Genomic DNA, 12,268 nt, shown 5'->3' on the forward strand with positions numbered 1-12,268 from the left:
ATCCTCTTTCCATCCCTACCGGCCCCAATCCCCTCACCTTCTCTCCCGTGGCCAGTGGATTCGCCCCTTGGGGGGTCGATTCCTCCGAGTCGACGGTCTACAGGGCTGGCCGGGAGTGGCACGTACCCCGTCAGCGCGTCAGTGGCGACGGCCCCGCGGGTCGAGGCTAGCCCCCAAAGGCGCTGGCGCTGCGTCGGGTACTTCCTTTGCCGGCGCCACACTCCACCCCTTCTCCTCCGTGTTCCTCTCACTGCCTATGCCGCAGGTTCCTCTCCCTTTCCCTCCCTCCCTCACTCTTTCTCTCTCTCTCTCTCTCTCAAGGCTGACTTGCGACTTGATCTTGTTTTTTAGGTTGCTGCTCGCGGTTGGTTGCTAGGATAGGTGTTGCCGTGGTCAATTTCTCCTAGGAAGGTTTGTCTTCAACCTCTGGAGGTTTGTCTTCGACTATGCTCCGAGAGGTGTGACGGTCTGAGAGGATACAATGGGATGGCTCCATATGCTAGAGTGCTTGGTAGCCTGTTGTTAACTCCTGCTCATAACTCATCAATTTTTTTTATATGTGTGCATATGGACAAATTAGTGGGCATGATTTATATGTGTGCATATGGCCAAATTCGCTAGGAACAGAGTGACCCCTCTCCTTTCCTTCCGTTTGGTTTCACTTCGTGCCATCATTTGTTTTGTCAACGGGCACAGAAAGAAAGGGAGGACAGAGTGCTTCTTGCCTAAGTTAGTGTTATATTTTTTTGTCTGAATTTTAGTTTACATGACACGACACCCAGTGGCATATAGGATGTTTTCAACTGTTTTTCGGGGCAAATGACAATTATAGTAATTAAAATGACCCCATTAGTAATATCTGTTATCTCTTTAACTAAGCCTTAGAAATCAAGACATGTGATAGATGACGTGCGGGTTTTATTTCAGAATATTGTTAGCCCAACATGCATGATATTCGTGCATTAGCCACATGTATGTTAGTCCCAACTCCCAAAATGACCTCTTTTGACTATAGATGGTACCACTAAAATATTTTGAACAATATCTAAATTTCTCATTTGCTTCTCTGTTTACATGACCCACGATGCACTTGATTTTCAAACTAATAGATTTGGAAACAATAATAGTTTTGGTTTGTTTTTATTCAACAGCAGTTGCATATTCTTGCTATAATATGTGATATAGTCTGTTCTGACTATCATGCTTCTTAATTTCCAACATATTAATCCAACAATTACAACATAGCCTGATAGAGATTCTTATCTTTCACTCATTCTTTGGTTTAATTTTTAACTTGGCTGTTTTCATGGTTTGTTTGTGCAGCCATGCATCTACAGGATGGTCTGCCCATTGCTTACACATGTGAAAAGCGAGTGACGCATGTCAAGCTGCTGGGAGCTCAGGGCACGTTCATCAGCTTCAGCTACATCAGTGCAACTGTAAGTATCTTTGAATTTGTAGTCAACTGAATACAAAATCTCAAGTGTATATTTTCTTCTGACATGTTTATTTCGGTTGTGTGTGCTTTTGGCTTCTAGGAAAATGCAGCGCTGGTCGATGGTCCTGCTGCCCTCTTGTCCGACATACATTTATTTATGTATTTGACGCACCTGGTTAGTTCATATTGTTATGATGTTCAAGAACAACCAGATACTATAGTTAGTATTCTACTCTACGTAGCCTCTTTGTCCTGGATAGTACTGAGGACGAATGGTAAATCTATATATGTGAGCTCAGGGTCTTCATGGTGATGCATGTGTTTACTGCTGTTTGGCTTTTTCATTTGTTACTTCTGTTTGTGATTCATCTAGGTGATGTGCACTCTACATACGATTTAGACCAACCGATGTGGACTCTACATGCATCATGAAGCCATTCTTTTGCATGCACATGATGTAGATGTTTAGGCTCAACTCCGCGGTTTGGGAAGTTCTTTAACAGACCTCTGGTAGATTTTCTGATGTTTAGCAACACATTTCTGCAGGGTTCCACATGCTAACCTTGGCAAGCACATACCACAGGATTGTCTTCCTCTCTGGCCGCTTCCACACCGTCATGGATGTTGCAGACCTCATCCTCGAGAAGCTCCTCTACCAGGTACAAACATTCAGATTCACGCCGTCTCCCTCTCCCTTTGCATCTCTGTGAAAATAGGGTAAACATTTTTTCAGAAATACACTCTGTTAACTGATTTGGTTCCTTCTGTATTGACCTGCGCAAAATAGGATCAATGAAACCATTGATAGTAATCAAGAGTATAACTATATGCTCGCTTCATGGTGCTTTACCGCAAGATGTTTGATATATTCTCATATTGTACGTTTAGCTTTTTGGTAATTACCGAATTGTTTTCTTTTCAGTGTTCTGCGGTGATGGAAGAGGTTCTAATGATCTTCCAGCGAGGGAGGAAGTGAACTCACAAAAATATGAGGCAGGTGACATGATCCGCTTGCAGCAAATCTTACTTGCTCCCTATCAGGAATTTTTCTTTTCTCATGTTGTTGAGTAATGGGAAAAAAGTAACGATGCAAGTTGAGTGATTGATAATTAGTATATTATAGGTCCTGATTTCACTGTTTAAGTCACAATGCAGTCATGCTTGAGGTGGATGTGTATAAAATTCTGTAATGTGTTGCTGCCAACATGTGCTTGAGTTGCTCATGTTATCCTAAATGGCACTCCTTAGGATTTCTTGAGCTGGTAAAATTATAGCGGCTGTCCAGCATATACGGTTGGTCGCCTTGGCCTCAAAATGTGCAGGTCAGGCATCTCCCCCTTTTAGATAAAATCAATAATACCAACTTCATTAAGCTTTTGAGGTCGATTCGCCTTTGCCAAAACAGGAGTGAAATATTTCTAAAAACAAAATAGAAGTATAATTAGTTCAACCTAAAAACTACTGTGCAAAAGGGGCTTTCAGCGGGTGTCATCATCCTCAGATTGGTGCGACAGATCCACGCAATCGAGTCAAGCCAGTCATAAGTCATAACCCATGGCCATTATCGAGGCGTAGCTGAGTTGGGGTAGTCGAATAGATCTGGCCTTTGCTTATTCGGATATCATCCTCTTCTCCCCTTTGCATATTCTTATTTTTCATTTGATTTGCGCGTGCATGCATGAGGTCTCGTCTCATCTCTGCTTGTGTGCAGGAAGGCCATGGAGTAGCTGCTTGGTTCAAGGGCATGCCGTGGCTGCTCCCTATGTAGAGCGCGTGGCCGGAGGAGCTGACCCTCCTCACGCAGCCAGGCCAGATGCAGCGATGGGTATGATTCATGGCTGCCTACTACTGCCCTCCCTCCCTCCCTCTCCCACTCAGATGTGAGTTGGATTCACCTTGCAACTGTACAGGCAGTATGAACTGCAAGTAAAATTGATGGTTCAACTTAAATTTGACCAAAACTGCAACATCCTCCATCATCCCCCTTTGGATGTTCAGCATACAGAGAGTTCATTGGCACACGGATTGCTGAATTTGAATATCGTCATTGTAATCAACTTTATGTAGCAAATTTAATCGTCCCTGTTATGTTACCCTACAACACCCTCATTGTTGTCATGTTACCTTGCAAAGTCCTCTCATTTTAGTCCCAACGTCTCTTCATAGTGATTTAACTGACAGATATTTGAGCTGGGCTTTTTACTATACTTCTGGTAGCTGGTTCTTTTCACCAATTTTCATCAGGTCTGTACTCTGAGGGTTACTTTCATTTGCGTTGAAAGCTATGTGGGTCATTTGTCACGGCCACAGATGCGGCCCCGGAGCTGTCGGGTTAAGGTAGAGGCCTGAGTAGCCGACATCTACTGCGTCCTCTTCGACGCCGTGCCCAACGCCAAGTCTGCCATGTAAGGGGCCCTCATGCACGCTCCATATCAGTACTTCTATTTATCTACTAGCCTGTTGTTTGCCGTGTTTGGGAGTGGCGGGTTCGGGTGTGAGAGATGGGCTTCAGGGTTTGGTAGTTCCTGCGGAGATCGGATATTCTGTAAAGGGATATGTGTTGTAGTCTGGTAGTTCTTGGTATCTTTTCCAAGGGATATTGTTGATAGTTGCAGTCTGGTGATAGTTGCAGTCTGGTGATTGTTTTTATCTTTTAGAAGGGATATTACTTCTACAAAAAATGGCCAAGAGAAGTTCAGTTCAAGCTAAGCATACAATTTCTGAATTAGATAAAGCTGCAGATAGAAAAAATACCACTTCTCATGCACCAAGTGATCCCCAGAAGGTAGGTTATAGTGTTCTACTGCATGACAGGCTGTGTATTTTCCTTTATAAGGAGTAAAGTTTTCCTAGCATGCTTTGTCAGATTAATATAATTCATGCACGTGGCTCTGCGATTTTGAAGTATCCTCTGTTCTGTTTCTTGTAGAGCTGGTTACATTCCACCTAAGGTCTATTCAGCAAACATGTTTGGGTTTGTAATGTCTGATTTAATTCTACAGGATAGTTTCATGGAGGTTGATTCGCCTGTGACAGATTACGCTCTGTACCAGTTCGGCACCAGCGGCGCCGTCGTCGCCGTCGCCACCACTGTTACGCATCCGCTCGGTCAGTCAATTGCGTAGGGTTTTTAAAAAAGGTTGTCCATCTTGAACCGTAATCTGTTCGACAGTGTTTTTCTAATTCCCTAGGAAATTATTAGTCATTTTTGTGTTTGGAGATACACTGTTAAGGTGACTAATAAACTTTCCTCCTTTTACAATGTACAGTTCATATATAAGTTCATATATTGTTTTGTTCACATGTATATGAGATACATGGTTATGCCTAATACCTGAAACATATGAACTGAGAGCCGTTCTTTTCTTCCTGGACATGTTGTTATCTATTTCCTTTGGTATGGCATCTCCTTTTATATTATTTAACAAAATTCTTTGCTACCAGTGAAATATATATTATTGTGCTGCTGATCTATTTACTTGATTGGCTCTTTGATGGACGTCTCCTTCACATGTGTCTTTCTTCTACCTTTTTTGCTGACCGGTTGTTCTCGCTACTCCTTTTCAGTTCTTCATGTGTACAGGAAGAATAGGAAGCAAAAAAGGGAGGTGAGGAGGACTTGTGTACACATGATTAGGTCGGTCATGGATTTGTGTAGCTAGCTAGCTAGCATGGCTAATCTTATGTGGCTGATGCACAAATAGATCGAGTGGCACTTTAAATTTTCTCCACCTAATGATTTTCTTGTTATTTCCTTCTGAATACTTAGCCAAGCACTGTTTCATTCGTGTGAAACTCAAGATTTGATAGTGGCAACCTCAAAGAGATAGTGGTGCATGTACATATCTCACAATTTGACAAATAGTTAAATTCCCTATATTTTAGTATTTCTTTCTTATTCCTATTTCTGGTGACTAAACTGGATTTCTATCCTTTTGCTCCTTGAGTTCTTGATGGAATCAGCACTCAGTTACACGAATCTGTTTTAATTTGTACGGATTTGAAGGAGCTTTTACCATTTCCATCTATTTTAACTGCAAGTATATTCAGCTGTATTTTTTATTTCGGTTTGCAAAAACTGGCGTCGGTCATGCTCTTGAAATCATTACCACGAGTTATATTTGTTGATTTCTTATAGTTTATGTATTTCTCAGAGCTTGTTACCTATTTATCTTAAATGTTACCTTGCTTTGGCATTTCAGAAACATTGTAGTTGCTTATTTGTATTCTATACTTTTGGGTGATTTTACCAGTACCTTGCTTATGTTTGTACAGTACTATTGGATATCCGATGGAGCTTTCATTGTTGTACTGCTTATTCCACCCCTGGCTTTGCTTTCCCCTTTTCTGGCTGGTCTCGATGCACTTTTCAGCCGAGGACCCAAAAGATATCCCGTGCCCCATATTTCTACACTTGTAATACTACTTCTGTCCCTGTCGAGTTCGATATGGATATGCCCCAAAATGTATTTTTATTTTGTTAAACAGTTTAACGCAACTTAGTGATAAAATATGTCTTCTATTTATGTACGCTTCCTCTCAATCACCAATATGGTCCCAGTTATCCATGTTTATGCACGTGTTATCTGCAGGTGGTTATGCTGGTTTTATCTTTTGATTGGTTGTTAGCCCCCTACAAGAGTTGCCACAATATGAAAAGGCTCCAAAAGGTGTCACGGTCAGGAATCTTTTTTCCAGGCATCCAGTGATGATCAGGTAACCAAACCATATCACAAGATGTGTGTTTGTGTGATCTGGCAAAGTAATGCTCTTCTTTTATGGTATGTGGAAAGTAATGCTCTCTTTGTTTATTCATTTTTGGAGCCATTAAATATTTTTGCCCTCATAATAGTTTTAGATGTTATGCCTTAGCATATTATATCAACGAGAAGTGAATGTGTTTTAGCTCGTATCTTCTAAATTAGTGTCTTCCACCGCATATCAGGAATTAATGGTTCATATCATGTTTTGTATTTCTGTTATATCGTGTACTTCTTCAAAATTTGTATCTCAACCTAGACTTCTTAGTGATACTTTTAGTGGAAGAAATTATATTTCTTTTCGAGTATGAGGACTGTTATTTATTAACAACAAGTATTTATCACCTTTAAAAAAATTAGTCTCCTTACTAACAGAAATACACTGATCCTATTCTACCACTATAATTTAGTTCATGTGCTGTAGCCATCACTGTCATTGCAATTCCTACAGATATGGAATTCTCATACTAATGCCGCTAATATATTTGCTCAAGAGGTCTCAAATTGAAAGCTAGGCATACTCTTCTTCATAAATCGTGTTTTATAACCAGATCAACAAAGTTTTTGTATTTCATGATTGATAGATGAAGTCATGTTTGCCAATGTCACCCAAAAATACACTAATTATTTTCCATCTTGGGCTCATTTCCATGCCTGCTCTGGAATATTTTCCTACGGAGAAGAGGGCCACAATACCAATTGGGCAGACTTTGTCAAGGCGGCAGGAATAGAAGAATAACATATACTCAGATAAGGATCTTCGCCTTCAAGATTATAAGGGGAAATTATTGCTCACTGTCCTGTCCATATGCTTTAGAAGGAAATCACAAGTGTATTTTCTATACAAAACCATCATGTGGTCATCTATATTACAAACTATTCAGACCAGATTCATATGGAATGGCACTCATGGCGGTAGTTGAACCAAAGCTATCTATCAGTACGCCTAACTATGGCTTTGTAGTTTTAGCGCATCCACTGCCACTATGTTGGCATTTGCTCTCTAATGTTCCTGCTTGTACTACTGAACTTAATGTCAACTAATTAGCTTTTGCAATCTCATGGCTGCATTGAACTTGATGTTGCCTTACTTTTGGGGCTGGTTAGTTTTGTTGGAAATATGCCCTAGAGGCAATAATAAATGGATTATTATTATATTTCCTTGTTCATGATAATTGTCTTTTATTCATGCTATAATTGTATTATCCGGAAATCGTAATACACGTGTGAATACATAGACCACAATACGTCCCTAGTAAGCCTCTAGTTGACTAGCTCGTTGGTCAACAAATAGTCATGGTTTCCTGACTATGGACATTAGATGTCGTTGACAACGGGATCACATCATTAGGAGAATGATGTGATGGACAAGACCCATTTCTAAGCATAGCACAAGATCGTGTAGTTCGTTTTGCTAGAGTTTTTCCAATGTCAAGTATCTCTTCCTTAGACCATGAGATCGTGTAACTCCAGGATACCGTAGGAGTGCTTTGGGTGTACCAAATGTCACAACGTAACTGGGTGACTATAAAGGTGCACTACAGGTATCTCCGAAAGTGTCTGTTGGGTTGACACGGATCGAGACTCGGATTTGTCACTCCGGATAACGGAGAGGTATCACTGGGCCCACTCGGTAGTGCATCATCATAATGAGCTCAAAGTGACCAAGTGTCTGGTCACGGGATCATGCATTACGGTACGAGTAAAGTGACTTGCCGGTAACGAGACTGAACGAGGTATTGGGATACCGACGATCGAGTCTCGGGCAAGTAACATACCCTCTGACAAAGGGAATAGTATACGGGGTTGCTTGAACCCTCGACATCGTGGTTCATCCGATGAGATCATCGAGGAGTATGTGGGAGCCAACATGGGTATCCAGATCCCGTTGTTGGTTATTGACCGGAGAGCCGTCTCGGTCATGTCTACATGTCTCCTGAACCCGTAGGGTCTACACACTTAAGGTTCGGTGACGCTAGGGTTGTATGAATATGAGTATGCAGCAAACCGAATGTTGTTCGGAGTCCAGGATGAGATCCCGGACGTCACGAGGAGTTCCGAAATGGTCCGGAGGTAAAGAAAACTATATAGGAAGTGTTGTTTCGGCCATCGGGAAAGTTTCGGGGTCACCCAGTATTGTACCGGGACCACCGGAAGGGTCCCGGGGGTCCACCGGGTGGGGCCACCTATCCCGGAGGGCCCCGTGGGCTGAAGTGGGAGGGGAACCAGCCCCTAATGGGCTGGTGCGCCCCCCCTTGGGCCCCCCTGCGCCTAGGGTTGGAAACCCTAGGTGGGGGGGCGCACCACTTGCCTTGGGGGGCACTCCACCCCCCTTGGCCGCCGCCCCCCCTTGGGAGATTGATCTCCCAGGGCCGGCGCCCCCCCTTGGGGGCCTATATAAAGGAGGGCAGGGGGAGGGCAGCCACACCCAAGTCTTGGCGCCTCCCTCCCCCTGCTACACCTCGTCCTCCTCCCGCAGCAGCTTGGCGAAGCCCTGCCGGAGTTCTGCTGCATCCATCACCACGCCGTCGTGCTGCTGGATCATCATCAACCTCTCCTTCCCCCTTGCTGGATCAAGAAGGAGGAGACGCCGTCCGTACCGTACGTGTGTTGAACGCGGAGGTGCTGTCCGTTCAACACTTGGTCATCGGTGATTTGAATCACGGCAAGTACGACTCCATCATCACCGTTCCCTTGAACGCTTCCGCACGCGATCTACAAGTGGTATGTAGATGCAATCTCTCTCCCATGACTCGTTGCTTAGATGAACTCATAGATGGATCTTGGTGAAACCGTAGAAAATTTTTAATTTTCTGCAACGTTCTCCAACAGTGGCATGAGCTAGGTCTATGCGTAGTTCTCTATTGCACGAGTAGAACACAATTTTGTTGTGGGCGTAGATCTTGTCAACTTGCTTGCCGCTACTAGTCTTTTCTTGCTTCAGCGGTATCGTGGGATGAAGCGGCCCGGATCGACCTTACACGTACGTACGCTTACGTGAGACAGGTTCCACCGACTGACATGCACTAGTTGCATAAGGTGGCTAGCGGGTGTCTTTCTCTCCTACTTTAGTTGGAGCGGATTAGATGAAAAGGGTCCTTATGAAGGGTAAATAGAAGTTGACAAAATCACGTTGTGGTTATTGGTAGGTAAGAAAACGTTCTTGCTAGAACCCAATTGCAGCCACGTAAAAGATGCAACAACAATTAGAGGACGTCTAACTTGTTTTTGCAGCAATTGTCATGTGATGTGATATGGCCAGAAGTTGTGATGAATGATGAATGATATATTGTGATGTATGAGATCATGTTCTTGTAATAGGAATCACGACTTGCATGTCGATGAGTATGACAACCGGCAGGAGCCATAGGAGTTGTCTTTATTTTTGTATGACCTGCGTGTCATTGAAGAACGCCATGTAAATTACTTTGCTTTATTGCTAAACGTGTTAGCCATAGAAGTAGAAGTAGTCATTGGCGTGACAACTTCATGAAGACACAATGATGGAGATCATGATGATGGAGATCATGGTGTCATGCCGGTGACGAAGATGATCATGGAGCCCCGAAGATGGAGATCGAAGGAGCTATATGATATTGGCCATATCATGTCACTATTTTATATAATTGCATGTGATGTTTATTATGTTTATGCATCTTGTTTACTTAGAACGGCGATAGTAAATAAGATGATCCCTTATAATAATTTCAAGAAAGTGTTCCCCCTAACTGTGCACCGTTGCTAAAGTTCGTCGTTTCGAAGCACCACGTGATGATCGGGTGTGATAGATCCTTACGTTCACATACAACGGGTGTAAGACAGATTTACACATGCAGAACACTTAGGGTTAACTTGACGAGCCTAGCATGTACAGACATGGCCTCGGAACACAGAGACCGAAAGGTCGAACATGAGTCGTATGGAAGATACGATCAACATGGAGATGTTCACCGATGATGACTAGTCCGTCTCACGTGATGATCGGACACGGCCTAGTCAACTCGGATCGTGTAACACTTAGATGACTGGAGGGATGTCAATCTGAGTGGGAGTTCATTCAATAATTTGATTAGATGAACTTAATTATCATGAACTTAGTCTAAAACTTTTGCAAAATATGTCTTGTAGATCAAATGGCCAACGCTCATGTCAACATGAACTTCAACGCGTTCCTAGAGAAAACCAAGCTGAAAGATGATGGCAGCAACTATTCGGACTGGGTCCGGAACCTGAGGATCATCCTCATAGCAGCCAAGAAAGATTATGTCCTAGATGCACCGCTAGGTGAAGCACCCATCCCAGAGAACCAAGACGTTATGAACACTTGGCAATCACGTGCTGATGATTACTCCCTCGTTCAGTGCGGCATGCTTTACAGCTTAGAACCGGGGCTCCAAAAGCGTTTTGAGAAGCACGGAACATATGAGATGTTCGAGGAGCTGAAAATGGTTTTCCAAGCTCATGCCTGGGTCGAGAGATATGAAGTCTCCGACAAGTTCTATAGTTGTAAGATGGAGGAAAACAGTTCTGTCAGTGAGCACATACTCAAAATGTCTGGGTTGCACAACCGCCTGTCCCAGTTGGAGATCAACCTCCCGGAAGAGGCGGTCATTGACAGAATCCTTCAGTCGCTCCCACCGAGCTACAAGAGCTTTGTGTTGAACTACAATATGCAGGGGATGGTAAAGACCATTCCTGAAGTATTCTCAATGCTGAAGTCAGCAGAGGTTGAAATCAAGAAAGAACATCAAGTGTTGATGGTCAATAAGACCACTAAGTTCAAGAAGGGCAAGGGTAAGAAGAACTTCAAGAAGGACGGCAAAGATGTTGTCGCGCCCGGTAAGCCAGTTGCCGGGAAGAAGTCAAAGAATGGACCCAAGCCTGAGACTGAGTGCTTTTATTGCAAGGGGAAGGGTCACTGGAAGCGGAACTGCCCAAATACTTAGCGGACAAGAAGGCCGGCAACACTAAAGGTATATTTGATATACATGTAATTGATGTGTACCTTACCAGTACTCGTAGTAACTCCTGGGTATTTGATACCGGTGATGTTGCTCACATTTGTAACTCACAACAGGAGCTGCGGAATAAGCGGAGACTGGCGAAGGACGAGGTGACGATGCGCGTCGGGAATGGTTCCAAGGTCGATGTGATCATCGTCGGCACGCTACCTCTACATTTACCCACGGGATTAGTTATGAACCTCATTGTTATTTAGTGCCAAGTTTGAGCATGAACATTGTATCTGGATCTCGTTTAATACGAGATGGCTACTCATTCAAAACCGAGAATAATGGTTGTTCTATTTATATGAGAGATATGGTCATGCCCCGATGGTCAATGGTTTATTCTTAATGAATCTCGAACGTAATGTTACACATATTCATAGCGTGAATACCAAAAGATGTAAAGTTAATAACGATAGTCCCACATACTTGTGGCACTGCCGCCTTGGTCACATTGGTGTCAAGCGCATGAAGAAGCTCCATGCCGATGGACTTTTAGAGTCTCTCGATTATGAATCATTTGACACATGCGAACCATGCCTCATGGGCAAAATGACCAAGACCCCGTTCTCCGGAACAATGGAGCGAGCAACCAACTTATTGGAAATCATACATACTCATGTGTGTGGTCCAATGAGCGTTGAGGCTCGCGGAGGATATCGTTATGTTCTCACTCTCACTGATGACTTGAGTAGATATGGGTATGTCTACTTGATGAAACACAAGTCTGAGACCTTTGAAAGGTTCAAGGAATTTCAGAATGAAGTAGAGAATCAACGTGACCGAAAGATAAAGTTCTTACGATCGGATCGTGGAGGAGAATATTTAAGTCACGAATTTGGTACACACTTAAGAAAATGTGGAATCGTTTCACAACTCACGCCGCCTGGAACACCTCAGCGTAACGGTGTGTTCGAACATCGTAATCGCACTCTATTGGATATGGTGCGATCTATGATGTCTCTTACCGATTTACTGCTATTATTTTGGGGATACGCTCTAGAGACAGTTACATTCACTTTAAATAGGGCACCGTCTAAATCCGTTGAGACGACACCGTATGA

At 43.2% G+C, this 12,268-nt stretch overlaps 2 long non-coding RNA genes across 11 annotated transcripts; both read left to right on the forward strand.

Moving 5' to 3' along the window:
- Positions 1–376: 376 nt before the first annotated feature.
- LOC119304207 lies at positions 377–1,614 on the forward strand. The gene is made up of 3 exons (XR_005148169.1): positions 377–411; positions 1,324–1,439; positions 1,539–1,614. It is a non-coding gene; the product is annotated as an uncharacterized LOC119304207 (long non-coding RNA).
- Positions 1,615–2,837: 1,223 nt separating this feature from the next.
- Positions 2,838–7,288, forward strand: LOC119331334. 10 transcript variants are annotated; one of them, XR_005160475.1, is made up of 6 exons: positions 2,841–3,023; positions 3,150–3,263; positions 3,721–3,843; positions 4,441–5,075; positions 6,031–6,219; positions 6,882–7,288. It is a non-coding gene; the product is annotated as an uncharacterized LOC119331334 (long non-coding RNA). The 10 variants fall into 10 exon arrangements; XR_005160467.1 differs by having other exon boundaries at positions 2,840–3,023; positions 3,150–3,843; XR_005160471.1 differs by having other exon boundaries at positions 2,841–3,843; positions 4,441–4,835; positions 5,006–5,075.
- Positions 7,289–12,268: the final 4,980 nt, after the last annotated feature.

The sequence above is a fragment of the Triticum dicoccoides genome, chromosome 1B, assembly GCF_002162155.2.
Source record: "Triticum dicoccoides isolate Atlit2015 ecotype Zavitan chromosome 1B, WEW_v2.0, whole genome shotgun sequence".
Taxonomy (NCBI): Eukaryota; Viridiplantae; Streptophyta; class Magnoliopsida; order Poales; family Poaceae; genus Triticum; species Triticum dicoccoides.